This window comes from Ursus arctos, unplaced genomic scaffold (assembly GCF_023065955.2).
Source record: "Ursus arctos isolate Adak ecotype North America unplaced genomic scaffold, UrsArc2.0 scaffold_37, whole genome shotgun sequence".
NCBI lineage: Eukaryota > Metazoa > Chordata > Mammalia > Carnivora > Ursidae > Ursus > Ursus arctos.
Genome location: NW_026623053.1, coordinates 25,225,981 through 25,252,907, shown reverse-complemented (window position 1 = coordinate 25,252,907; position 26,927 = coordinate 25,225,981). Strand labels below are relative to the sequence as shown.

Here is a 26,927-nt window from a genome sequence, read left to right as displayed (position 1 = left end):
TAGAGTAAAAATTTTCTTCTTTCAACAAATTCAATAGAAGCTTGTAAAAAGCATATTTGTGGTTAGATCCAGTGACAATTGTGACACAAGCTGTTGAAAGTTTAGCAACGTGATGGTTAGAGCAAGCAAGAAAGAACATTTGCTTTTTGTGGATGTGGTTGTTTTGCATGGGAAAAAAAATGATAACGTATGAGACCAAAGGCTATATATAGCTATACTCAAGGTAAAGAACCAGGGGTATTTGGAAATGGCAGGAGGAAAAGATCTCTGTTTTTCTCTTTTTCTGTCTCTCAAGAGGTTAAAACAAACAGGGCAGTCGAGAAAGTATAAATAGAATCAGACATTGCTAACATTAGGTTTAAAACAATCTTTACCTGGATCATTCTTGCTGTAAAACTATGTATCTTCTATCCCATGGAATCTGAAGCCAAGAAAGAATCTTTTGCTTTCACCTGCAAGCAAGAAAAGATAAGCTGGGATGTTCATGGAATTTTGAGAATCGTGGCCTAGAACAGTGGTTTTTATTTTTTTTTATTTGGAATTTGAGTTTTATTTTTTTATTTTTTAGTATTTTTTATTATATTATGTTAGTCACCATACAGGACATCCCTGGTTTTTGATGTTAAGTTCCATGATTCATTAGTTGCGTATAACACCCAGTGCACCATGCAATATGTGCCCTCCTTACTACCCATCACCGGTCTGTCCCATTCCCCCACCCCCTCCCCTCTGTGGCCCTCAGTTTGTTTCTCAGAGTCCATAGTCTCTCATGCTTCATTCCCCCTTCTGATTACCCCCCCTTTCTTTATCCCTTTCTTCTCCTACCGATCTAGAACAGTGGTTTTTAAAATTGACTGCAAACTTAAGTAAACTGAAACAGAAAATTCCGATGCCCAGGATGCATCTCAGATCAGTCCAATCTGAATCTCCATTAATGGGAACCAGACATTCAATTTTTTTTTTGTTTGTTTGTTTTGTTACTTTCCCCAGGACATTCTACTATAGAGTCAAGGTCAAGAACAAAACTGACTAAACTTCCAAAAATTAGTAAGTACGTAACAGTATTTGCATGGTCTTCTCTTTTTTTCATGAAATTTGGTTTCAACCATTTGGGATATGTTTAGTAAAATAAAGAACTTAAAAAGACAAAGATATTTACATTACAACCCATTTGTGAGTAGGGAAGTTAAGGATAGAGCTGAAGTGATTAGTTCTGGGACTTCTATTCAAAAGACTCTTCTCTTGTTTTTCTTGAAGTACTTGCTCAAATCAGCTTTTAATCCCTCGATAAAGTGATCCAGTTCTATCAGCCTAGAGTTGATACCTTTATTTTAGATGTAATTGGCTTTTCCAGACATTGAAACCTGACGCATTTGAAATCACGTAACTAGCCAATTAACCCCAAGTATCAGATTCCTATCTAACTCTTCAAAGCAATTTCTAGAATCACATTTTTTTCCTTAATGTGTTTTTATAATGAAAATTTACTGTTCAAGAACTGGAAAGATGTATGTACTTTTCAGCAAATCATATCTGTAAAATCTTTTTTTCCAACCATTTGTAAATGTTACTCTGTACTGGTAGTGATGAGAAAGTTACAAACATGGTAAGTGCTTCGGAAATAATTGAAGCTGATTATCTACCCCTAAAATATTTCTCTGCTATTGCAAACCAGGGAATAGGTCATTTCTTTTACATATTATGTAATACATATTTATTGAATATCTACTCTGTGCAAGGCACCATGCCAAGCACTACAGAATATTAACAAATGATCCAGACACATTGTCATCTGTTCTTTTAGAGAAAGATGTACAGTAAAATGGCTTTAAACTGCAAAATTCTACAGTATTGAAAGAAATTGTTTTCTTCTTGGTTCTGAGCAGTCATTCACCAGAAATATTACAGATTGTTTTTGCTGCCCATTTATTGGGAATAGGACTGGGATTCGGAATGCATATTTAAAAGTAATTATAACTTGAACATTCTCTTGTACGAAAGACTGATGTTAAGCTACCTTAGGCAAAATTATCTGTGTAAATAATTCACTTTTATAAAGGTTCGGAAGTTTTAAGAAGCAATGACAGAGAGAAATAACAAAATGCAGACTTAAAGAAATCAGTGAGAAGTTCATATGAGGAATTAGAAAGGAAGAATGGAAATGTTTGTCATGTACACAGTAAAGTTTTAAAAATTAATTGAATGATGGAATAAATTAATAGATGTCACAAGTGAGGGAAGGAGATATTTCTAAAAAATTAATTTTTATTTTGAACCAAAAACCCTTTACATTCTTTTTTTTATTCTGTCAAAACTATCATATTTAACTTCTGATTTTGAAAAATTGTGATATTTGAACAATTTTAGAGATACAACAAAGTTACAAAGATAGCGCAAAGTCTTGTACACCCTTCTTCCTTCTTCCATATTAACATCTTTTGTAACCACAGTACATTTATTAAATTTAAGAAATAAGTATCATTGTGATACTATTAACTAAACTGTCTTTATTTAGATTTCGTCTGTTTTCCCTACTAATGTCCTTTATCCATTCTCAGGTCCAGTCTAGGACACCACGTTGCATTTAGCAGTTAGGTCTTCTTAGGTAACTCTAAACTATTACTGTTTCTATTACCATTTTTTTCTTGTTTTTATGAACTCAGCATTTTGAATTCTGTTGGCCAGTTGATTTGTAGAATTTCCCTCAATTTGGGTTTGTCTAATGTTTTTTAATGATCGGACCTAAATTATGGATTTTGGGGAATAACAAAGAGAAGAAACCTTCACAGAGCATCACACCAGGATAAAAGATACAGACAAAACTAATTACTGATGATGTCAACCTTGCTCCTTTGGGTAAGGTGGTGTCTGCCAGGTTTCTCCACTGTAAAGTTACCATTTTTCCCTTTCCTTAAATCTTGGTTAGAACTGAGTCTAGCCCAAAATCAAAGAGAGAGAGGTTTAGCTCCTCTTTCTTGTAGGGACAGTATCTACATATATTATTTGGAATTTGTCTATAAAAGTGATTTATCCTTTCTCCTCATTTATTGGATTTGTCCAATCATTTATTATGTCAGCATGGACTCACGTATATTTATTTTATATTTGGGATTATAACTCAACACTGCCATTATTTATTTTGTCCCATACTTGACTATTAGGAGCTCTTACATTTGATACTTTTTTAAATTGTATTTTAAAATAAGACAAAATTGGAAAAACACACATAGCAAACACCTGGCTTCATTAATTACCATAAGGCAGCCATCCTTGTAAACACCACTGAGAATAAAAAATAGAATTTTGCTGGCTACCCCAGGACTCTGTCCCTGCCCCAGTCACAGCCCCTACTTTCTGAAACAGCCACTATCCTAACTAGGGATCCCTTCCCTGCATTTCTTAATAGTTCTCTCATCAAATTATGCATTTCTAGCACTATAGTTTAGTTTTTCCTTTTTTTTTTTTAACTCGGTATGTATTTTTAATCTTTTTGTAGTCTCCCATGAATTTTTCTTTTCCTTTAATTTTACCTGTTCAGGAACTCAGGAGATATTACCTATAGACTTTATCAAAACTGGACTTTGCTGATGGCAGACTCATGATACAGCTCTGCATGCTCACAGGTCCTCTGTATTTCCAGTAAATCGGCAGCTGGATTCAGACTTCATTAGGCTCATATTCATTTCCTTTGGCAAGACTATAAACTGTTATGTTTTTCCATCCTCAGACACATAATCTGATTTTTCTCTGTTATGTTGGTAGTCTTTAATGTTTATTGCCCAGATCCATTAACTCATGAGAGCTTGCAAAACGTGGATATTCTTATCTTGCCATGCTGTTATCTGGAATAATTTTATAAGAAAAGGTAGAAAAAGTGATTGAATTTTCCATTTTATTTACACAGTTTTCAAGATAGGAAAATTCATTTTCTGTCATCGAACAGTAGTTAACCAATTTTGGTTTTTTGAATATTAATATGAACTGAAGATTAAAAATCATTTTGATGGGGATCTATCCATTGTTTTTCAGACACCAATAGAACTGAAAATTGTCCCATCTTTGGCCAGTAGGATGCTCCTCAAGTTGGCTCCTGAGTTCTACTAACATAACCATAATGATCTTCTGTAACTTCCTTGAGATCTTATTTGTCAGATCTTGTACAGGTCCTACCTCCTTTTATACATTTTCTGCTCCAGACCAGGTATTAGCATTATTCCAAGAAGTCTTTGTTTCTTTTATAGGAAGAGATATTTTAAGACTACAATTTGGGTGCTTGGAATACTGGGTTGGTCATGTTTCTAGATCTTCAAGTTATATATAAAAACATATGCATAAGTGATCTTAGTGTTGAAGGGATGCTTTTAACTTACCACCCATACGACCTTGTGGCACTTATTCAGCCTCCTTTATGTCTCATTTCCCTATCTATAATGTGGGAACTATGTTGATATTTACATCAGATTGTGACTGGGAGGATTTAGGAAGTTAATAAGAGTAAAGCTCATAGAACACTAAATAAACCCCAGGCCCCCTTTTCTTGGACCCATTACTTGGAGCCATGTTGGTTACTGCAAACTAGCTCACCCAGGTAGTTGTGCCAGTGAGTGATATGCCAGCTCACTGCTCAGGTTCCTATTCTTTCCAACACCTGAAGGGTCAACTCTCTCCCAACAGAATGGACCAGTCTGGTATCCCCTTGATGATGATATTGATCTACTGGTTTATATTTCTGGAACTAGTTCTCTGGTGACTCCTAGGCTTCGTAAGTTATAGTGAACAAAATGAGTTGCAAAGTTACTTTCTCAAACCAAACCAAACCAATGTCAGTCAGACCTGCTACATGTTGGAGTGCATCAGACCTAGAGGCTGGTGAGACACTCTCGTCTAGTCATTAATGCCAGTGGAGAAAGCCTCTTCCTAAACGTGGAATCCAGACTGGATGCTGTGGAGTCTCCCTGACCTGCAGAAGTTGGTGATCTAGGGAGGACCCTCTGAAGCTAACATTTGCCCTATGCAGGAATCTAGTCCTGTCACGCAATAAATTCTGTATCTACTGTGAAAGAAAGAGAAAAGGAAAGAAAGACCATTCCACTGACAAGATGGGGAATAAAATGAATGTCTAAAATTACAGACACAAACCAGAGAGAAAGTTGTACATCCATGTGAGAAATGATGAGGAAATTGAGAAACAGGTTTCATGACTGACAGTGGTAAGTTCAGTTATAAATATGTTGGATTTAAGATACCTCAGATGAAAGCATCACATGAAGAAATTCAATCAGTAACTGAGCACATAGGATTAACAGAAGAAGAGAAATATACAGATTTGGTCATTGTCAGCATATAGAAGGCTGTGTATTCCCTCACTTTTACTTTCCTTCACATTCCTCTCTCTCTCTTTCAGGCACGCACACACACACACACACACACACACCACACAGAGACTTCTCTAGCACTTCTCACCTACTGACCTAATTAAGACCCACTGGGAAAATCCTCCTACAGCTTCTTTTTCATTTGGAGTCCAAATCCTAAATATAAGTCATAAAAACTAGTATAACTTGTCTCTTTGCCATAAGGATTTATTAATATTGATGATAATATAAAATAATATAACCAAATGCATATGCCATGTTAACAAGTCCATAAAACTACCTGTAAGAAGAAAAAATAGATTATAGAATTTTATTATCTCTGCTTTTCCTAGTTATCCTCTCGCTACTGAGACTTTTTATTTGTGTTCCTCTTATGCAATAGAGAACTTGATTTTAGTCTTATTGGCTTATAAACTCATTTTCTCTTTTTCTCATACTTATACTGCATAATTCCTAAAATAAGCTATTTTCATTTTTAAAATATAGATTGTGTTTTAAATGGTACTCCAGGACTCTAGGAGGAAAGTCCTGGAATAAATGAACCAGGGTTGAAAGAAAGGCACACAGAATGAAGCCAGAAAGGGATGGAAGAGGAGAGGGAAAGGTGGGTAAAGAAATAAAACTGAAAGCACTAAGACATTAATGTTCCTGCTCTTCACTGTATGCTTCTATTATAAAGGAAGAAATAGGGTTTACTAGAAAAATAGGGAAAAGATTGTGGAGGTGAACTTATCTTCCTCATAAAGGGACCGAGAAAGTTGTAATTCCCAGTAGGTATAGCTGAATAATAGGCTGGTAGAATTTAAGGAGAATAAAAGTTAAGCAAAGGAGAGGACAAAGAGATGGATCTCAACTGCGAGGCAAAAGCACCAAAGACATACCTTCATGTCACTACCACCTAGGTCAAGAAATCAAGCATTGTCAAAACCCTAGATTCCTACCATGTATCCCTTCCCAGTTGCAATATCTTCACTTGCCTCTGGAATTGTTATTCTGAATTTTATGGTAATGATTTCCTTGATTTTCTTTATCATTTTCATATCTACATATACATATATAGAAAATATAGCTTAGTTTTGACACATCTTTTTTTTGTAAATTGAAACATACTGTATTTACTCTCAGTGTCTTACTTCCTTATCTTAACATTATATTTTTGAGATTCATCCAGGCTATTTGAATGTAGCTAAGGTTTATTCGCTTCTACTGCCATTTATCCATTCTACATTTGAAGACACTGGAGTTGTTTACTGGGTTAACTTTCCATAAAATATTCTATATACAATTTTATGGGTAGGCTTTAAAAATACTTAAAAATCTCAATAATTCCAAAACAACATCAAGGGAGGCAGCAAGTGCAATTTTTTTTGTTTGTTTTCAGGTAAGAACAAAATGAGAAAGACAATCTGAGCAACGTTACTATCACCTTACAAGTTGGCCAAGATATTAAATTAACAGTCACATATCAATATTGCTCTAGCTTAAATCACTATTGGTGTTTGAAGGGACCTGATAAATAGTTCCTCTTTCCATGATCTTAAATTCAGAAGCAACTGAGAAGATGAAAGTAAGACAGAATGGGAGCTCAAAATATATTTTTGTTACTGATGAATCTGAAACCAAAGAAACTGACTCTTCGACATATGCAAGCCAGAACCTCTTAATATCCTTGTCCTCAGAATTGGGAAGAACTACTCAGCCTGTCTCTGACAGTGTCAGCGGACTACAGGCCTCCTCATCATCCTATGGGGATGTGTCTCCAAACACTTGCTGTAGGCAACAGAACTGAAAGTCTGACTTCTGAGGGAGGACGATGATAATAAGGAGAAGGGGATGAAAGAAGAGACGAGGCTTCCTTTCTTTAATTCTTCATACAACTCACCAATGGAAACTACTCTTCTCTCCCTTCCCCCCTAAACAGAAGAGAGAGATGAGAAAACGGCCAAAAAGATTACATCAGTTGATGTTGTAACTTTCTCCTCCTCCAACCTCTACTTTATAAAAACACTAGAGCCCCCTCGATTGTTGTGACCCAAATCCAAGAGGGGTAACTGAAGGAATAATTCATACCTGTTTTTCAATTGTCTTGGTTATCTCTGAGCATCCATGTTTTTATTCCTTCTATGAGAGATTTCTTGGTCTCTGAGATGAATGAACAACACACATTCAGCCGACTTAGCTCCGGTAGTTCTTCAGACATTTCAGACATGTCTGAACGCTGCAGTGCACACACCTTCAGCTCAAACGGAGTGCTCTGACAGGAGAATTTATAGATTTAACTCAGCCTCCTGGCTCTCTTCTGGCTCATGGTTTTCATTCAACTTGATGTATCCTTTCCTAAGTTAAAGATGTCTAAATCCTTCTTGTCTTTCCATATGAATCCCTGTGGAACTTCCTTTAGGATTTCCCTGAATTGAATAACCGGAGATCTTAGAAAAAAGAAACTCAAGGGCTGCCTGAACGGCTTAGTCGGTTAAGTGTCTGAGCTTAGGTCATGATCTCAGGGTCTTGGGATTGAGCCCCATGTCAGGTTCCCTGCTTCTCCCTCTTCCCTGCTCATGTGTGCTCTCGCTCTCTCTCCCTCTCAAATAAATAAAATCTTTAAAAAGAAAACAAAAACTCAAAGTCTAGTTCAAACACACTTACGATGTTCAAAGCTTCTCTATGTTAATACCAGCAAATAGTTGGCCTGTTTCATTTCAAAATAATTGCCTTCTTTTAGAAGTAGACTATACTTCTTTTGGATGGCTTTGGAAGATATGTCTCTTATTTTAAGTTAAATTATGTGCTGTGATCTGAATGTTTGTGTCCCTTCAAAAGTCATGTTGAAATCCTAATTCCCAATGTGGTGGTATTAGGAGGTGAGGTCCTTGGGAGGTGTTTAGGTCACGAAGGTGGAGCCCTCAGGAATGGGTTTAATGTTCTTATACAAGACCCCACAGAGTCCCCTTCCTTTCCACCATGTGAAGGTACAATAAGAGGTCTGCGACCCGGAAGAGAGCCCTCACCAGACCATGCCGATCCTGGACTTCTAGCCTCCAGAATCATGAGAAATAAATTTCTGTTGTTAATAAGCCATCCAGTCTTTGGTATTTTGTTGGGGCAGCCCAAATGGACGAAGATAGTATGACTTCCTATAATTTACATGTATTGGTTCTAATTGTCTTAGCAGTGACAGAGAACAAATTCACTGCCACTTTCAAGTGACATATCCTCAGATGTTTACAGCTGATGTTTACAGTCCTTTTTGCAAATTAAGTATTCCCAGTTTTTAAAAATTTTATCTCATTTACTTTTTTCAATTTCTATAACCATTCTAATTTCTTTTATCTGAACATACTACTCTTTATACTCAAATGTGATTCCTAGAACTAAGGTGTAAACACTCTGGTTATAGGTTGACCAGTGTAAGGTAATTCTTTTGAACTTCTAAACATTTCTCCTCTATCTGTAGTAATACTTAATGATCTCCAAATTATCTCTCCTTTCTATTCTATAAGCTTCTTAATACAAAATCTAGGTCCTTTTAACCTATGCCTCACCTAAAACATCAGTGCATTAAAAAAAAACTGGTGCTTAGTACCCATCAGAAAGCAAATGTGAGGTAGGCTGTATAACATGTCCTGATCCCATATTACCTTACATGGCAAAAGGGACTTTACAGCTATGATTAAATTAAGCATCCTGAAATGAGAAGATTATTGTGGATTATCTAGGTGGGCCCAGTGTAATGCAACAGAGGGAATGTGGTAAGAAAATGGAAGCCGGGGCCAGTATTCAAGGCCATAAGCCAAGGAATGCAGGCAGCCTCTAAAAACCAGAATTGGCAAAAACATGTTTTTTTCCCCAGAAGAAAATGTAGCAGGTTTCAGAATTCTGACCTCCAGAACTATAAAATAACAAATGTGTATTGTTTCAAGCCACTCAATTTGTGGCAATTTGTTACCACAACAACAGGAAAATAATATAGAATGAAATGATAACTTTAAATATTCCAAGATGAATATTGTTCCAAAATAATACTTTTAGAAAACAGATGTTCTTTTTGCAGATTAAAAAAATACACGGTAATTAAGATGACCTCTAGAGTACCCACATTAAATTTGTATGTGTAATTTTGCTTATGTAATATAGAACTGGAAACCAACAGTTTGAAAGTATCAAAGATCATATAAATGTCCCCTTGGGTGACCTTTTCTTTTCTCTTTTTAGAGGACCATTTTATTGAGAATATTTCATTTTGTGGTAAGAAATATAACGAGTAATGCTGAAGCTCTAGGGTTCATCATTCTCAACTGTTAATTGAAAAATAATTGCAACCAAACGGAAACTAAAATCACCAAGGTTTTATTTTTAAAATAACTACACTAACAGATTATGATAATTCCAGCAACCTTTTCACTAATTACTTTCTCTGGAGATACAGACAGAAAGTGGTGTGCGATGTTCTCCAAGCTCATCAAATTGCTACTGGAGTAGTAATTTCTCATTTGTAGTCTGAGTACTTCATTCAGTATAACATTTGTCAAATCGGACAGAAGGGTATGAAATCTAACAGCTTTCCACAAGGAGCTGAAAGGCAAGAGGAAACTTCATTCACCAACAGTCTGTTATGGTGCCAAAGTCTATAAAATTCCTTTAATTTGCTCATATTCACACTGAATTACAATGGAAAATCAATTAAGATTTTATTTTCTAATTTATAGTTAGTATTTTTACCATATGTCATTCAACCAGTTCTTTACGGTATGAGACAATATTCATCAAAGATTTTATAGTAATACCTGGAATCAATTTCAAAGTATGTAATCTGTAAACAGTGTAAGGCAAGAATTTACCAGTGATGACCAATACATGTGTTTATGCCCAGTAATGCTTCAATCAAACTTTAATCAAACTTTCATCAGATATTGAGCAGAAAGGGAAAACGAAGAAATTATCTGGATAATTCAGTTATCAAAGTTTCCCTCAAGTTCTGGATACATTATACAAAATCATGTTGGTGATTCATAAGTCAAACATATTCCCAACTCTGGAAAGATTTCTATGGCCTGAATTAGACTTTGTGACTTCAATGGATCACCTACCAAATATTACAATGCAATAAAGACTGGACCTATATGATGGCTCATGTGATCACATCCAAACAATAAAGGAGGCAAGTTTTAGACAAGTAAAAACCAGTATTTACTTGAATTTGAAACGTTCAGGTATCTGAAATTACTGAAAGCTTCAGAGTCGAAGAGATGTGGGTTTAACGATTTTCTAATTACACTAGTTGGAACAATTATTCAACCTCATGGCTATCCTTAATTTCTAATATACTGAGTAACAACACCTACTTCATCCTGTACTGATGTTTAGATTAGACATAAACATCAGAAGAGCAGACTTTTTGTCGGTGTTGTTCACTCTCTTCCTGCAGTGGCTACCACAGTGCAAATTTTAATCCTCATTTTAACACTGTTGAATAAGTGAGTGACTAGAATATATATCACTCAATAAATGTAGCTGTTAATATTAGGTATATAGCTTCAATTCTTCATTTCATTAAATTTCATTCTGTTTTCAGAGATATCAGACACCAGAGAAAAGCACTGACATCACCGTGACCTTTGTCCCTGTGTTCTGCAAAGCTTTGCATGTGAGTTTAAAGAATGTGCACGTGTTAATGTGCATTAGTTAAAGTAACAAGAGGTGCTGCAATCTGTTATCCCCAAAATCTCAGAGATTTAACACAATAGAAATTCAACTTGTGCTCTTGTAAAATCTAATCAGTGTGTGTGTATGTGAGGGGTGGTCTGGGGGGAAGTCTGGATGATGTACCTCAGTCATCAAGGACCCAGGCTCCTTCCCTCTTGAGTCAGTCCTTCTATATGCCCTTGCAGTGCTCTCCATTTGACAAGTGGTTGGAGAAGGGCTATGTATCGATCTCATCCTCTCTCCACGTTCATGATTTCATTTATAGAGACACCAAACTCCAAGAGAAGATAGGAAAAAGAGTATGCCTCTAAGCAGAAGGAAGAGGATCCAGGTTTAGTGACCAACTAGCTGTTCCCTACCTTAGTCTGCCCTTGTGGCCATCCGTTACCAATCCATTTCTCCTCCCATGCATATGACACATAACTCACTTCTTCTCCAAGTAAAACAACCCACATCCCCATCCAGTCACTATGTCAATAAAAAATCCAGGATCTCTGCATGATATGCCATTCTTTTTATCAGGCCATGAGGTCTAGATGTGCTTCCTCAAGGTTGCAGGGGCCAAGAACTGGCCACCCCAGGATGGGCCACACTGGCATAAAGATCATTTTGAGTTAAAAAGCAGTCAAAATCCAGCAGATTCAGGAGAAGCTCTTTACCTCCCCCACAACGGCCTAAAAAGAATTTAGATAGAGGACCTGCTTCAGGAAAAGAGTTACCACCATAGAGAACTTTATTCTACTATAAACTAACTAGGAACAACAGTGTACAGGAAGGAACCTAGAAAGGCCTGTTTGGTCAAAGTCCTCTATGTCCCATTGCTTCGGAGCAACATTTGCTTACCATTTACTTTTTTTCATCTTCCTGTGAATTGCACCCCTTCCCCTTAGTTCAGAGTGACATATATACCTCATTTTGCGTCACCGTCTTTGGAATTTCTGTACCTGTGTGGATTATCCATACACACAAAATCACATTTGATTTTCTCCTGTTAATCTGTCTCATATCAACTTGATTCTTCGTCTGACAAGGTCTGATAAATTGTTAACTAAAAGATAAGTTATCTCTCTCCCCACCATCTGGTATGGGATGGTGAAATAGGAGTAGGAAAATCGCAATAAAATCTTGCACTAGGAAAGGAGATGAAGAGGAAAGCCAAAGCAGTCACCGGTCCCTATCGATTCTGATATTTTGCTGGGCAGGCATCTGGTGGGTCCTCTTCCCAGGCACCAGAGGATGTCCCTTGATTATACTCCAAATCTGACCTGAGAGTCCCTTTTTTGCCTATTATCTCCCATGGACATGTACAAAGTCTGTGGAGGAGAATATGCCTTCCTAATGCATCCTGGGAGTCACAGATGATTTCCTATTTAAATAAGTTCAGGGGATTGAAAGTAATTTTGAATTCCAAACAATCCAAGATGTTTTATTTGAGTTCCTATGTGAGTACATATTTGTGCGTTCTATGGTCTGAATATTTGTGTCCCTCCAAATTCATATGTTGAAACCAAAATGCTCACTGTGATGATATGAGGAAGCGGAGCATTTGGGAGGTGCTTAGGTCATGAGTATGAAGTCCACATGAATAGGGTTAGTGCTCTTTTAAAAAGAAACCTCACAGGGGGCGCCTGGGTAGTGCAGTCGTTGGGTGTCTGCCTTCAGCTCAGGGCGTGATCCCGGCGTTACGGGATCGAGCCCCACATCGGGCTCCTCCGCTGGGAGCCTGCTTCTTCCTCTCCCACTCCCCCTGCTTGTGTTCCCTCTCTCACTGGCTGTCTCTCTGTCACATAAATAAATAAAATCTTTAAAAAAAAAGAAAAGAAAAAAAAAGAAACCCCACAGAATTCCTTAGCCCCTTTTACCATGTTACAGTACGACAGGGAGTCTGTGACTCAGAAGAGGGCTGTCATCGAAGCAAATGTTGGCACCCTGATCTCAGACCTCCAGCCTCCAGAACTATGAGAAATAAATTTCTATTGTTTATAAACTACCCAGCTGTGCTGTTTTGTTTTACAGCGGGAATGGCCTGTGTGTGTGTGTGTGTGTGTGTGTGTGTATACTTGCCCACACATTGCAATTCATTTCCATGTGCCAGTAACTGTCCGCAGTTTTTTCCTTGACATAACTGTCCTTGTTTTATTTCTTTAATGCCTCACTTGGATCTTTTCTCTCTCAACTTAAGAGTTTAATTTGAGATCATCTGGAATAATACTTGAGGTGAATGCAGTACCTCTCGCGCTGATCTTTGCCTTATTGTTCAGTTGGGAAGTCTTCCTGTGACAGTATGGCTCCAATTTTTTTTTTCATCTTATATTCCTACTACTTAAGTTCCAGTAGCAGTTGGCTTTTTAAACTTGCAAGGCCCATCTTTTTCATTTCTTACTAATGTCTTTGTTCTCTGAAAATGAGGAAATTTTTACCCAGACTTACTCCTTTCATGAAATATATTCCTAAAGGTAGAAAGTAAAAGTCATACAGCACACCCTCTGACTATTTCCAACCATTCTCCCTCGTGTTGCAGGGTCAGGAAGCCAGATTTGGCTAAGTAATTGTTTTGCACTGCCAAATATAAGTCTCCTTCTTTACAGTTTACCGCAGTGTCTTTATGGCTTGAATTTATAAATCCGTGTTAGTTAAGATAGGATTATTAAAGACAATCCAAAATCTCAGTGACTCTTAGTTCTTGACCATATAAGTGGTCAAAGGTGTAAGCAGTGCTCCATTCAGAGAACTTGGCTCCTTTCCTAGTGTGAGTACTGCTCACTTGTATATTTTTGGAGTTCTCACAACCAGCAAAATATGGGTGCAGGAGGGAGAAGGGAAAATCATGAAGGAGATTATCATGGGCCAACCTGAAAATACTTATATTACCTGTTCTCACATTCCAATGGTCAAATACCACTAGACACATCTGACTGCAAGAAAAGCTGGGGAATGTGTACTCAAAAGAAAACAGAAACTGGATTGTTGAATGACTAGCTATTCTTTGAGTGTGTAATGTACATTTCTTTACTGCTCAAGCTCTTTAAAGTTTGACAAGATAGAGCACTGTGATAAGTTGTGACCATCTGGCTCTCAGTCTCATAACAATTTTTTCTAAGTCTGTGGAATCAAAATACAGTCATTATCAGAGTAAAGAAAAACTTCATGTGATAAAATTTAAATTCTAAATTCTAACCAGCAAATGGAGTAGAAAAAAGTCATGCTATCCTTACCTTGTTTTAAATTTTACTGTGAAGTACTTTATTACTTTTATGAAAGTACTTGAGTGCATACCTATCTATAATAGCAAAGAAGAAGAAAAGTATCCATTTCTGTACTGTTGGCTTGATCTGTGTTAATCTGATCCAGGCAGTTCTTTAAAAAACATCTGGTAGTGTTGGCTAGTTTTGGCAAGAAAGAATACCTTTGCATCAATGACACCAACATTTCCCAATATCAAATAGAAAGTATGCCATTTAATAAGTGGATTTATTCTATGATGTCACAATGTGCTTATTCATTTCCAATTCACCCCGAAAGCTCTTTATATCATCTCTATTGAAAGTCCAATAATCTATAGGGTCTTAGAGATTTTTCTTTTTTTGACTGACATGTACTTTGGTAAAATCAAATCTTAAAATCTCTTAAGCACCAAGGCATAAGTTTTACAATGTGGGGTTCAAACAACTGTTTTCATATTCTTGTTCATGTATTTGAAAGGATAATCTTATTTTTGACATGAAGACTTAATACATCTTTGCTGGTAATGATGACAACTTTTGGACACAATTCAGATGATATTCAGTATGAGGGGGAAAAAAACTGAGCAAGATCATATCTTCACAGCAAAAATTTCAAATCTCCAAAATCAGTCTGATGTAAAAATTTAAATTTTTTATAATTAATCATAAAAATTGTTTTCTGCTTTCACTTATTAAGGAGCAAATGCCACTAGACTTTTTTCTCTCGCTGTAAACAATAAAGTAGAAAAACATATGAAAGAAACAGTATTCAGATGTTGGATAGCAGTCAGTGGGACATGAGAGGTCCATGAGAGAAGGGAGAACACATAAGAGGAATCTTACAAATGCCAACTTTCTACTGAGATAAAATATCTTATTCTGATAGGAAGGGAGGATATTCCTAAGAACCTAGAAGTCTTGATGAGCGAAGAGACAGATCAGAGTTTAGGGAGGCTAAGGAAGCTGGAATTTGCAGAGCAGAGTACTAGAGACAAGGAACTATGCTGAGAAAAGTCTTCAGAAATTCACATGATATCCCTTTGAGTCTTCCATTAAATATTAATCTGTACACAAATAGGGTAAAACTCCATGAGGCCAAGAAAACAGCAATTTCCAGGGAGTTATAAACTAAATAATTGTCTTATTATATAGGCCTAAGGCTGTTGAGATTTTCACCAATCGGAGGAGAGAGATGCTGAATTCTTGGGGCAATCAGTAAAAACCCAAGAAGATCATGCTGTAGGACGAGGCAGGAATTAGCCCTAAAGTAAAGGCTATTTTGACTGATCCAAACAAGCCCATCTAAAGTACCTATGAAACAAACTTCAACACTCTTTAAAAGAAACAGATAGGGGCACCTGGGTGGCTCTATTAAGTGTCTGCCTTAGGCTCAGGTCATGATCTCAGGATCCTGGGATGGAGCCAGGGAGTCTGCTTCTCCTCTCCCTCCGCCCCTCCCCCTCCACCCTGTGCTAACTCTTGAAAATAAATAAAATCTTAAAAAAAAAAAAAAAGAAAGAAAAAAGAAAAGAATAATAGGACACATAGCCAGCCAAGTAAAAAAAGATATAGGCATGACAGAGCTGATAGCTAGAAAACTTTGTTAGATGGTCATACCTAAGTTTAGGGATTATTTCTATCAACTCATTCACTACAAGTGCTTCCATATCTATCTTTCTCATTTCATTTTTAACTGGTGATTGGTTTTTATAAAATTTAGTATTTTATGTGTCATAATAAACCAAATTAAATCAATTTTAATGTTTAAGGTATGTCCAGATATACTTCTCAGAAACAATTAAATGGAAAAAATCTCTTTTTTTATCAATAGTGTAACACTGGGCTCTGGGGTAAGAATGAATTTCATCTTGCATAATCACGAATTTAAGACTGATTATAAAACATATATTAACATTAATTTCCTGAGAAAAAGTCTAAAGTTTTTAAAGTTATGTGAAAAAATTTTCATACTGAAACAATACAGAATTCTCCCTACTATCATTTTTTAAAATATTGACCTTAAGTTCTGAATGTTTTCAAATTAATTTGAGTTGATTAATAAGAATAAGTTTTAATGAAGATAATTTTCCACTATTGAAAATGAGTTCTGTGAGTAGCTAAACATATTTAATTCTGATAACTACTGAGTCTTGCTACTAACATCATCTGAGTAAATGGGTATAAATCAGCCAATAATCCATACAAATCCTACCATCTACAATAAAGTACTAGATATCAGGGAATTTATTGAAGGAATTAGTTTCTCAATATCAGCATTTCTAGGAGTTTTAAGAAGGGTCTTTTAGAAAGTGAACTATAATTTGCATATGCAGTCTTGTATCAGAGTAATTATTTATAAATGCCATTTTGGCATTTGGCTCATGTCCATACATAAATATTACTAAATTGCTTTATCTTTATAAATATAAATTTAGGAATGATTGTGCCCAAATAATTATTGCTCCTGATAAATACATAAACAACCCATTGCGGTATTTGCTAGGATTAATGACTATATTCAGGTTTATTTCTCAACTCATGATAAATATGATACTGAAAGGAACAGGAACATTTGAAAAATTATAAGAATTCTATGTAAAATTGTCACTTATCCAAATACCCCAGAATCATGGGAACATTGATATAATTTTCATATAGTTGATGCAATTCATAACCACCCACACTCCCTTAGATACTAGAAAGGATACCAGAAAAAAATTCTTATTCTAAAATTGGATTTCACTTTAATTCAAGTATCACTTATCACTTTCCAGATGAAGTCAGGTACTTTTAAGCAGCATGTAATAGTAATTGTGTGAATTGGTATATAATTTTCTTGAAGGGTCCATTTTCAAGACCTTTATTAGCACATTTTTCTTAACAACATTTTAAAGTACTGCAGATCAAAGTCAATTTCAACCTGTAATACTCTACCAAGCGTGTCCAGGCGGGAAGGTTTTTAGGCCTTCACAATGGTCTACTTTCCAAGGAATGTGACAACAATCAGGAGAAGGAAACAAACTTTGAATTTGTTGCAGTAGTATTTAATTTTTATTATTTGTTGCTAATCAGAACACATTTTCAGTTGTTTAGGACTTTTTTAGTCCTAGAGGAATGTAAAAAAAAATCACCAAAAACAAGTCTTGGGAAAGACTTTTTTTTTTTTTGTGTGTGTGTGTGAAGAGGTGAGATGTTTCCTAATTCTTATTGTTTATTGATATAACCATGATAATAGCATTTTAAAAATAACTTCACTTAAGAAAGTATAAACTTTAATCCTATAACAACTCCCTCACCCTTATTAGAATAGCTTATTGATTAATAGTATCACAGAGATCTAATATCCAGTGAAGACAGAAGATGTGAACTGGAATAGGGAAGATAGAGTCAAGAAGATGATTTAAACTATGACTTTCAAAGGCCATATCTAAGGCAGGGTGGTAATTGTAGAGGAAGAGATAGATATGTGAAGTGTATGAAGTTTACTTTGGTAGAAAATCCAAAACATGAAGACTATGACTTATTAATCCTAGAACTGATTCATTTTAGAACCAGATGATATCATAGAGGTCACTTAACCAACCTCCTACATATTCACAGGTGAGAAAAATGAGGAATAGCTTAGCTAGAGAAACGTACACAATATAATTTAGCTACTTAGAATCAGAACTGAAGTACCAATGGGGTCAAACGTCTAGTGAGAGTTCTATCTAGACCTGGCAGTCTTAGGACTCTCAATGTCAAACTTAAATTTTTATGTATGTGAACGTTTACTCACTTAAAAACATATTTTTAGTTCAATCCATCACTTTTTTAGATAGTATAGAGCATTACAGGGAAAATGCTACACGAATAGGAATTTTTGGTTCCTACTCAGCCACTAGCCAGTTAAGTGACCTTAACACAACCTAGTAACAATCCATCTTTTTTCATGTGAACAATGAATTTGATGGATTTGCAAGTCCATAAATTAAATGGAAGTGTGAAATTCAATGCACTATATTTAATAAAATTGTACAAATAAAAGGATCTGTTATATAAATGCCCATTGTGCACTTTCTTCATAAGAATATAACTTTTTTTTTTTTTAAGATTTACTTTTTATTTGTCAGAGAGAGAGCACAAGCAGAGGGAGAAGCAGGCTGCCCACCGAGCAAGGAGCCTGATGTGGGACTTGATCCCAGCACCCTGGGATCATGACCTGAGCCATAGACAGACGCTTAACCAACTGAGCCATCCAGGCATCCCAAGAATACAACTTTCTAGACACAAGAGTATTTTTCTAGTAACCAGTGCCTTCCTAACCGTTAGCACCAATAATGATATCTCTGAGGTAACAGATACTAATTGTACAATGACAAAAATGTTCCACAATAGAAAAATCATTATTTGTGCCATAATCCTTGCATATGAGCAAATATTGTATAAGTACTTTTTTTTTTAAAGAAATAGATTGTTTTGCAAAAACAAGCAAATTGCCTTCTAAAGACTAAACAAAAGCAGAATAATCCTTCATCTGATAAATGTTAAAATGTTGGGGGCAATGAGGGAATAAATCAAATTTTTATCTTTCTGTTTCCTCAAGGTAAGTGAAAGAGATAATCTCAACGCCATTATTTTGAAGCATCGAACTGGCATGCATTTTCCCAACAATTAGTGTTCATGACTTTACTATTTTTCGAAGGATTAATATGCAACTGTTACATGAATTTTTTCAAAATGAACACTACAACTGCTTAAACTAAAAAGGAAGAAAATGTAAAACAGAAACCTTTCCTTTTTCTTGTGGTGCTTGGTTCAGTCACAAGGGAAACACACCTTAGATGAGGCATTTTCTGAGCAAAAATATTTTTACCAAACATGTGAAAAATGCCTGTGGATATGACAGAATTACTTATACGAAAGTGCTAAGATAAAATCTAAGCTATGGTGTCCTTTATAACCAGAAGAAAAATGTCATTTTCCACATGCAATTTTATCCCTAACATTTTAAGAATTTCCAGGAAAACAAACAACCAAAAAGGTGGGGGGGGGGGGGGGGAACATAACATCATGTTGACAACAACTTCATGCTCTTTATTTAATTTTTTTAGTAGATGATGATGATGATGATGAAGAACAATAATATTGATACAGATACCCATCCAGTCAGGAAAATCATCTCGACGTTAGGAAGGCAGCTGCAAATAAGGCTAAGATGTATGCTTTATAATAAGGGTACCATTTTTCCTCTGTCTATTCAGATACACATTTCACAGGAGAAACCTAAAGTCAAAAAGAATAAAAATGACAAATTTTGTCATTTTAAAACTTTTAAAAAATATTATATTTATTTATTTATGTATTTATTTATTTATGTATTTATTTATTTAGAGAGACAGAGCTGGGGGAGGGGCAGAGGGCAGGGGAGAAAGAGAATTTCAAGCAGACTCCCCGCTGAGTGCCGAACCTGATGCGGGCTCAATCCCAAGATCCTGAGATCGTGACATGAGCCAAAATCAAAAGTTGATGCTTAACTGACTGACTCATCCCAGTGCCCCAAATTTTGTCATTTTTACATGCGTGAACTATCTAGCATTACTAGACTTTGTGTGTGATGGAGGAGATGTGATGGGGAAACATAATCCCCTTCAATCAATGTGCCATCATTTGAATGTAACCTTCATACCTCCAAATACTTTTTACAGCATAATTTCAGAGGCACTGGACTTGTGAGAAAACTAAAAGCTTTGCTACGACTGCATGCTTTGTGAACTGGCTGCAATGCTTGGAACGATAGTCACAAGAGGAATTGATGCTGAGGAGGACAGGGGAGGCCAACTGCATGCCAAAGTTGAAGGTTCTGTGGCATAGAGGGGAACCAGTAACCTGGGAACTTGAGCAGCTGGCACTCTTACGTGGAAGTAGATATGAACAGGAAAAAGGATGCCTAAGACACATAAAATTTCTAAGATTTGCCTACTCATTATATAGGTGAATCCCAGGCTCTTTAGCTTGACCCATATTCAAGGCTCCCTGTAATCCTGGTCTTTTGTATCCTTCTAATATTAGCTTGGTCTACTCTACCTATATTCTAGTTAAATGAGCTAATTTTATTTCCTAAACATGCATCTTTGCTCATGCCCTCTCTGCCACCAGAAGTTGCCTTCTCTCAATGCTATGTGCTCAAATCCTACCCAAGATGGAAGACTTTGATCAACTGTTACCTTTTCAATGTCTTTTTCTTTCCTGTGATTACTTCCCACACCCTTTCTTTCTCCTTGTCCCTACGATGATCAAAAAGTTACCCATAGGACCAATTTATGCCTTCCTTTAATTCTACAGCATTTCACTTACTTTTCCTAAGGTACTCACCATCTTTTATCTGTTCTCTCCTCAAAGTCCATTTTTGATATAGATAATTTAATAAATTAGTAACTTGATAGATAAGAGAACGGAAAAATGATTTGGGAGAATCAAAAAAGCTCCATAGAAGAGTTGTGTTTTGACCTAGGCCTCGAAAAATGAAATAATTTGGACTAATAGAAATGAGAAAGAGGGCTGGTCCAGGTTAAGAGAACAGCGTGAGCAAAGCAAAGCAATAAGAAAGGCCAGATGGTTACCACAGAATAGTTAAAATAACATGGAGTACTGGCTGGAGGGCATGAGACACAGCATGAAAATAAGAATTTAGGGCTAGATCTTGCTCTTTAATAACAGAGCTGTATATTTTGTTCACCCTTGCTTGCCCAGTGCTTTGTAGACTGTTATCTGGTGTCTCTTATTTGCTCTCTCAGCATCCATTTCGCTGTAGATCCTCTCTTCAGCCATGATCCATCTGAGAATGAGTAATTTTCTAAAACACAAATCTGATCATACCATCCTCCTGTTTATTCTCTGTTGAAAATTTCATTGCATCAATTTAACCACAAATTCTTAAATAGTACACACATTAAAATATTAGTTCATGCATAATTTTCCCGCTTACTTAGTGTTTCCCAAACTATTGGTTTTAGATACTTCACTTTTGAACAGTCTCCTCCCTAAGCTGTCTATCATGGAAATCATCTGGACTGTTCAAAATTGAATTCTTGCCTTTTTTCTTTGTGAAGAAATTCTTGTCACCTTTACCCCATTAATCTAAGAGCTATTCTCTCTGAGGTGTTCCCGCTCCCCTGTCTTTAAAACACTGTATATGCATCTGCTATTCAAACTATTAACACATTTTAGTACTTGCCTACATAGGTTTTGTTTTTTTACAGAACAGGTTGGTTTTTGTAGTGTTTACTTTTGAAGTTCCAGCACTTAGGCTGAATACAACAATAAATGTTTGTAGATTTTTTTAAAAAATTTCATAAAACTGACATGGTAAATACTGAACTTGAGAAAGATTTTCCTGGCAGGAGAACATGGAGGCTGCTAGCCCTGTAATAGTAGAGAGTGGAGAGTCTGGGAGAAACATACTGATTAGCTATTCTTTTTGCTAATTTGGGAAATGGGTCAGCATCGTTAATATAATAAACATGAGAAAATTTTAGGTAAGGGAATTTTGAAAGGTTAAACAACTTGCTCTGGGTCTCATGAATTGACATTTGCATTTATTTCTTATAGCTAATTCTCAATGGCAATGAAAAACACTAAAAAAATAAGAACAGTTATATGCCAACAAATTGGATAACTTCATAGAAATGGATAAATTCCTAGAGACATACAAACTACTGAAAGTGAATCATGAAGAATTGGAAAACCTGAACAGATCAATAATGAGTAAGGATATTTCATCAGTAAACAGAAAGTTCCAACAACAAAAACCCCCAAGAACAGATGGTTTCACTGGTGAATTCTATCACACACTGAATGAAAAATTAATACTAATCTTTCTCAAACCCTGCCAAATAATTGAAGAGGAGGAAACACTCCCAAACTCGTTACAGAAGGCCTGCATTACCCTGACAACAAAGTCGGATAAGAATAGTAAAGAAAAAAAAAAAAAATCCCCAAATTCTAGGGCAATATCCTAGTTCAATACAGATGTAAAATATCTCAACAAAATACTAGCAAACTGAATTCAACAGCACTTTAAAAGTATCACATACCACGATCAAGTGGAATGTATCCCCGGGATGCAAGGATGGCTTGCGAAGCACATGCACATCAGTAAACGGGATACCCCACATATTTAGAACGAGCATAAAAATCACATGATCATCTCAATAGATGAAGAAAAGCGTTTCAAAAATCCAACATCCTTTCATGAAAAAACTCTCAACCCCAGATTGGGTACAGAAGAAATGAACCTTAATATAATAAAGGCCATATATGGCAACTCCATAGTTAACATAATATTCAATGGTGAAAGGCTGTAAACTTTTCCTCTAAGATCAAGAACAAGACAAGGATACCCACTATCACCACTCACATGAAATATGTTATTAGAAGTCCAGACCAGAGCAATCAAGCAAAAAAGAAATAAAAGGCATCCAAATAATAAAGTAAGGAGTAAAATTGTCTTTGTTTACAGATATGATCTTGTATGTAGAAAATTCTAAAGACTCCATCAAAAACACTATTTGATATTAGAAATAATCAACAAATTCAGTAACAGTACAGGAAACAGAATCAGTTTACAGAAATTATTTGAGTTTCTATACACTAACAATGAAACATCCGAAAAAAAAATAAAGGAAATCCTATTCACAATAGTATCAAATGTAATACAATACTTAGAAATGAATTTAAACAAAAAGGTGAAAGATTTCTGCACTGAAAACTACAAGACTATGATGAAAAAAATTGATGAAGACACACTTAGAAGGAATCCCATGTTCACATCAGAAGAATTAATATTATTATACTGTTCATAGTATATACTGTTCATACTACCCAAAGCTATCTATAGATTCAATGAGATCCCTATCAAAATTCCAATGTCATTTTCCACAGAAATAGAAAAAAAATTCTAAAATCTGTATGAAACCACAAAGAACTCCAAATAGCCAAAACATTTCTGAGAAAAAACAAAGCTGGAGGCATCACACTTCCTGATTTCAAACTATACTATCAAGCTGTAGTAAACAAAACAGTATGGTATTGGTATTAAAAATAGACATACAGACCAATGGAAGAGAATCAAAAGTCCAAAAATAAGCCCTCTTTTAAATGGGTAGCTAATATTTGACAACAGAGCCAAGAATAATCAACGGGGAAAGTATTGTCCCTTCAATAAATGGTGTTTGTAAAACTGGATAACCATATGCAGAAGAATGAAATTGGATCGGTATCTTACACCACTTATAAAAATTAACTCAAAATGGCTTAAAGACTTAAATATAATACCTGAAACAATGAAAATCCTAGAAGAAAACATAAGGGAAAACTCCTTGACATTGGTCTTGGCAATGATTGTTTGGAGATGACACCAAAAACACAAACAAAAGCAAAAATTAACTGGAATTATATCAAACGAAAAAGCGTCTGCACAGCAAAAGAAACAACAAAATGAAAAGGTAACCTACAGAATGGGAGAAAATATTCGCAAGTCATATGTCTGATAGAGGATTAATATCCAAAATATATAAAGAACTCACACAAGTCAATAACAAAAAACCCAAATTTGATTAAAAAATGGGCAGAGAGATTGCACAGACATTTTTCCATAGATGGCCAACAGGTACATAAAAATATGTTTAACATTACTTACCTTTAGGAAAATGCAATCAAACCACAATGAGTTATCACCCACAGCTGTTAGAATGGCTGCCATCAAAAAGTCAAGAGGTAAGTGTTGACAAGGTTGTGCAGAAAAGGCAACACTTGTGCACTGCTGGTGGGAATGTAAATTGTTGCAGCCACTATGGAAAAGAGTATGAGGTTCCTCTCAAAATTAAAAATAGAAGTATGTATGATCTGGCAATCCCACTTCTTTACATATATCCACAGGAAATGAAATCAGGATCTTGAAAAGTCATCTGCACTCTCATTCACTGCAACATTATCCAAAGTAACTAAGATATGGAAACCATCTAAGTATCCATCAACAGATGAATGAATAGAAATGTAGTACACATATAATGGAATATTATTCAGCCATAAGAAAAAGAAAACCTTTTCACTTGCAACAACATGGATAGACCTCAAAGGCACCATGCTAAGTGAAATAAGTCAGACAGAGAAAGACAAATACTGTATGATATCACTTAAATGTGAAATTTTTAAAAGTTGAATTCATAAAGACAGAGTGGTGGTTATTCAAGGTGGTTACTGGGGGCTGGAGGAGGGGGGATGAGGAAAATGTTCATCAAAGGGCATAAACTTTCATTTATAAGATGAAAAATTTCTGGAGATCTAATGTGATTATATGGTGATTAGAGTTAACAATATTGTATTGTAGAGTTGAAAGCTGCTCTGAGAGTAAATCTGAAGTGTTCTCACCAAAGAAAGAAAATGATAATTATGTGAGGTGACGGAGGTATTAGCTAACACCATGGCAGTAATCATTTTGCCATTTATATCAAATCAATACATTGTATGCCTCTAACTTATACAATATTATAGCTAAGTAAAAAAATTTTTAAAAACATTTGAAAGGACATTTGCTTTCACTGTGATAAATGTAACAGTAAAAACTTAACATCTATATCGGTTCTATAAACTGGAAATGGGCATACCCTTTTGAAGTTCATTAGTCCAACAAAGTACATGTGTTAGGTCCAACTACATTGATTAAACTTAATAATTTAAATGACGCTTACTGTTAGGGCATTTGGACATATACCCACAGAGATGATATCCAAAACTCCTTTCAGCTACCTGAAGGAAAGTTAACTCATTCATAAAGAATGCATACTGAAAGTTTTCACTCTTTCTGATAGCTTGCTTTTACATAGTGACCCACCACTACAAATCAATAGAAATAGTTTAGACGGAACACAAATTTTGTCACACAGAACACAGTTTCTGACACTTAGGTCACTAAATATGTGGAAGTTTTTCCCCACACAAAATAATTCACCAGCAGGGTATCCTACAATTCAACTTAATTCTGACACTCTCTACCCAGAGATAGCATCAGATCCCACAGGTGAAGACTTGTGTCCTATAAGACTGCCCATCCCCCCAAATGCTAGTTACATGCCCAGATTGTTACCTGTGCTTCTGATCAACCTGATAAAAGCCAGAGGTTCCCATGACCCCCTCCTTCGGTTTGATTAATCTACTAGAATGGCTCATAGAACTCAGAAAAACATTTATTTACTAGTGTGGGGGGGGCAAGAATTCCTGTTCCCTCAAAGGTCCCTCTAGCTTGACTAAGACTTAAATTAAAATTAAAAAAAAAAAAAAAGAATTGAATTGACATGAAACAGATTAACAGGAGAAAACCAAATATAATAGGCATATGTACAGGGAATCCACAAAGACATGGAAATTGCAAAGACAGGCAAAATGAAGTATATATGTTATTCTTAACCAAGGAGAAGGGGGTAGGGGTCTATGATTTCAGAGGAAAGAAATGCATTTCACAGGGTGATAAGAAAAGCAGATGTTTGGTAATTAGATATTTGCCCTACCACACAGATGGGTCACTCAGATAAAATTTATCTCTGCTAGTCACTCTTATTCTGGGAAAGGTCCCATTTAGATTCCTCTGTGTGGTTAAGGGAAGGACAAAAGTTTCTCTTGAGCTCCAAGGGTCTCAAGTGCCTTCAGCTCAGAATAATCTACATGTTAAAGTGGCACATGATGAGGGGGCCTGTCCCGAGCCCCTTCACTAGATCACCAGTGTATTATAAAAGGATCTAATTCAGGAAGAGATTGCAGGGTTGGAAAAATGCTCCTTTCTTCCCCTCTAGGTGCTTTGGCTGGTTTAATAGTTAAATTGATACAAGCTAGATTAACAGGAGAAAAGCAAATGTTATACATACATACAGGAGCCCCATAAAAATATGAGACCCAAACAGTAGCCAGATAATTGAGGCTTATATAACATTCTGAGCTAAGGAAAAGAGTAGTGGTCTGAGGATACAAAAGGAAGGAAGGCGCTTCACAGGAAGGCAGAGGAGATATTTGGAAAACAAAGGTTGCCTTGAACAAAAAGGTTCAGCAGGTAAGTTTTTTAGGTAAAAGGTAACTCTAGTAATAGCTCTTTCTGGAATAGGCTCAGTTTCCAACTCAGTTTCCAATGTAGGCAGCTGAGGGAGAGGTAAATAGCTTTTCTGAAAGGTTTTGATTGCCTTTTAGTTCAAAATAACCTTTATGCCAAAGAGACATATTTTGGGGTGGCAAAATCTCTTCCCCGTTAAGATGCATATGTTGGAAAGAGCATGGAGCTTCTTGTGCCCTCTCCAGGTACACCATCCTTCTAGCATGCAACCTGGAAGCTCTCTGAACACTGTCCTTGTAGGTCTTTAATGGAGGCTTCATTACACAGGCATATTGATTAAATAATCAGCCATTGGCAATTGAGCTCAATCTCTGCCCCTCTCCCTTCCCCAAAGGTGGGGGGGGGGCAGTCAGGGACTGAATGTTCCATGCCTCTAATCACATAGTTGGTTCACCTGGCAACCAGCCCCTCCAATATCCCCCCTTCTTTAGGCTACCTAAGGGCTCTCCAAAAGTCACCTCATTAATATACCAAAAGATATCTTCA

At 36.1% G+C, this 26,927-nt stretch overlaps 1 long non-coding RNA gene across 1 annotated transcript in view; it reads right to left on the bottom strand.

Annotated features, from left to right (window-relative positions):
* Window positions 1–374: 374 nt before the first annotated feature.
* LOC130542546 (uncharacterized) overlaps window positions 375–26,927 on the bottom strand; it is a 327,904-nt gene continuing 301,351 nt past the window's right edge. The window contains exon 3 of the long non-coding RNA XR_008957176.1: window positions 375–452. This is a non-coding gene — a long non-coding RNA (uncharacterized LOC130542546). The remainder of the gene's footprint in view (window positions 453–26,927) is intronic.